At 39.8% G+C, this 3,518-nt stretch overlaps 1 pseudogene across 1 annotated transcript; it reads right to left on the minus strand.

Moving 5' to 3' along the window:
• Window positions 1-1,581: 1,581 nt before the first annotated feature.
• On the minus strand, window positions 1,582-1,961 carry LOC307197081 (large ribosomal subunit protein P1-like; annotated as a pseudogene). The gene has a single exon. The product of its transcript is annotated as a large ribosomal subunit protein P1-like (transcript).
• Between the last annotated feature and the right edge of the window lie 1,557 nt (window positions 1,962-3,518).

A 3,518-nucleotide genomic window follows, 5' to 3' on the forward strand; every position in this document is an offset into this window, starting at 1 on the left:
CTCATAATAATAGTGAATGCACATGATGTAGGTATTCTGGAAAGTCTTTAAGCATATTACCTCGTTTAAGCCTCAACAACATGATGAGGTAGGTACTACTTTTATTCCCATGTAAGGATCGCAAAGTTTGGGACGGTTAAATTATCTGCTAACGTCACAACCATTTGCAAAGTGCCGTTGGTTCTAAAATGAAGTCACAATGAAATCATTCTTTAGTCTTATCTCTCAGATTCTTATCTCTAGATAATAAGTCCAAGAAATAAGAGAAAGTAAATGCCCTCCTGCCAGTTTAATTGAAAGAAAAGTGAGGAGTAGAATCTCATAAAATCAGAGATGAGACAGCAAATATAAAATCAGCCCAATATCCTAGCTATTGATATCATGTCATTATTTTTTATCAATTCACCCAACAAAGACTATATATTTTTCATTGCTATAGTGGAAATCACAACTAAACGGTTATAATACCAATTACACTAGAAAAATAAAGCATAAGCAAAGGGTTTTTATGTTCTACTCGATATGACTTCATGAGACAAGATATAATAGATGATATTACCTATTTGTGAATTTCTCCAATCCACTTATTCACTCTACACACTTCCAGCCTCAGTTTCCCCTCTAAAATCCTCCCAGCTCAAAAATTCAATGATCCTATAATTCTAAGTCACAGCAGTTTTTTGAAAGTATGCTTTTCTCATTATTCTTTTTATGCCTTTCAAATATAAGACAGTTGATATTAACCAAGTATTCTCAAATAGTCTCACAAACATTGGATGTTCATTATAGCAATCCTGACTCCAACAAACTTTCATGAATCAACCTGTTATAAAATAAAGTGTTACAGTAAGGCAGGTAAATATTATCATCTGCTACAGCTTCCCAAAACATTCTTCATAAGTGATGTTTTATGTGACATGATTGGAAAGCACTGCCATCCCCCTTAAGGTTAAACTTGTGATCGTCATGTAGATAGGAAATAAAAACCTCTGCATAGAATTGTATTCATATCATTTATGAAGCAGAAGCAAAGAATCACAGAGAATGAAACGTTTTCATAACAGCAAAGAACCACAGCTAATATTTTTTGAGTCTTTACTCTGTGCAACACTTTATAGGCATTACCTCATTTAAATTAAATGTATAATAATCGTGGGTAAGACTTCTTGAGGCTTCTCTCATTTAATACTCACAATAACCCTATGAAGTAATAAAGTAGATAACTGATATTCTACTCAGCATATTATTATTTAGAATGTTCACATTTTATTTGAATTGTTTCTCAAATTCTCCCCCATTAATAACAGAGACTGTTATTTTCCATCCAATGTATCTCTCCTTCTTCCTTTACTGAGAGAATGCTAATTGGATTAAGGGTGCCAACGTGCCCACATAAACACTTGCATTCCCAGCCTCTCCAGTAGTGAGAGGTGTTCCTGTTACACACGCCTGACCAATAATATATAGACAGAAATTTCCTGCTAGGAACTCTGAGAAAGCCTATTTATTTATTTATTTATAGCAGTAAGACCAACGGCAGCAAAGAGTTCAGCTTTTTATTGACCCTGTTACTAAAGAGGTTTAGTCAAAAAGACCAAAGCACATGCCATCATAAGACTCTTCAGATTCTTCTTTCTTTGCTTCTGCTTTCTTCTCCTCAGCTGGGGCAGCAGTGATGGAGGGGGCAGGACCCCCTGCTAGGGCAGCATCAGCTGCTGGGGCGGGTCCACCAGTCCGCACATTGCGCATGAGGAGCCCGATGTTGACATTGGCCAAAGCCTTTGCAAACAAGCCTGGCCAGAGATGTTCAACATTTACACCGGCTGCTTTAATGAGGGCATTTATCTTATCCTCCGTGACTGTCACCTCATCGTCGTGCAGGATGAGGGCCAAGTAGATGCACGCCAGCTCCAAGACGGAGGCCATGGTGCGGGCAAGTGCTAGGTGGGGCTGCCGGGCATGGTGCTAGTCGCTGGATGAAGCGAGGGCCTTACCCCAAAAGCGGCCTTTGCTTCTCCAGAAGGACTGAGCAGCTTAGAGGCAGCTGAGGAAAGGCAAGTAAGCCTTTTTGAATAGGACAGTTTGTGCTCTTGCCCGAGAAGATGTTTAAGGGGACACACGCTGCAAACAGACGGTCCTGGGTGGATTTACCCTGACCCAGTCACATCTTGTTTTTCTTTCCGTACCACTTCGTACCTCTGGGTGTCAGGCCCCTTCCTCTCTTCCAAAGTGGGGCCATTGGAAAGTGTGGTCTTCACACTCAGTTTGGATAGAACTCAGCACAATCTGGAGAATGTGAGAGGATCCTTAAAGGAATGCCGTTGATGGACAGCATCCATGCACTAAAGCACAGGAGCAGGCAAAGTTGTGCTCACCAGGCTTTCACCTCCCTTCTTTGTCACTTCCTCTCCAGATGCTGATATTTCTTTCCAGGTGAGTCTAACCCTGACCTCCTGTAAGGTCATTGTCCCACCACCATCAAACCAGATCTACCAGCCTGGGAGGCTGAAAGTGGAGAGTGGTAAGGGGGATTCCTCTGCCTCTCCCTCTAGTATCTTCCTAATCTGTTGTTAGATCCTTCACTCTTTTAAATAGTGCAAATCTAAATTTGTAAGTAAAATCATAGAAATACTAGAAACTGTGTTGTAGTTGAAAATGCATTTAATATTAGGGTTGAAATGTATTGATAACTGTGATATCAAAGCAACAAATACTTTAAAGGAAAAGGTAAACTCCACACACGTTTGAACTGTCTGAAACAAAATAATTGAAAAACCTTTTAAACTGGAAAAATATTTATAACATATGTGACATTTAGATTTTACTATCTTTAATATATGGAGGGTTCTTAAAAATTAATTTTTAAGAAAGAGCACGTATTCCAATAAACAAATGAGCAAAGAACATGAACCGGCAGTAAAACACATACACACACAACTAAAGATAGACCAGGAGAGGCTTCCATGGTCGTGCAGTGGTTAAGAATCCGCCTGCCAATGCAGGGGACAAGGGTTCAAGCCCTGGTCCAGGAAGATCCCACATGCCACGGAGCAACTAAGCCCGTGCGCCACAACTATTGTGCCTGCGCACCTAGAGCCCGTGCTCCGCAACAAGAGAAGCCACCGCAATGAGAAGCCCACGCACCGCAATGAAGAGTTGCCCCTGCTCGCTGCAACTAGAGAAAGCCTATGCACAGCGACGAAGACCCAACGCAGCCAAAGGTAAATAAATAAATATTTTTAAAAAACAAAAAAACGATAGACCAGGAAAAAGTTTTAAGTTCAATTATTTCAGCTAGTCAAATAAAAGCTGATTAAATCAGTGAGTTTTTGCCTAGAAAATGTACTTTAAAATTGATAATATTCAGGGATAATGATGCAGGAATCATCAATAAGCTTAAGGAGTATAAATTGGTACAGCTATGCTGGATGTAACTTTGGAAAAATATATCCATTTTTTTAATCCTAAAATTGTGTACAAACTATGACCTAGTAATTCTTCCTCTAAGAATTCACCCT

This window comes from Stenella coeruleoalba (assembly GCF_951394435.1).
Source record: "Stenella coeruleoalba genome assembly, chromosome: 14".
Classification (NCBI taxonomy): Eukaryota; Metazoa; Chordata; class Mammalia; order Artiodactyla; family Delphinidae; genus Stenella; species Stenella coeruleoalba.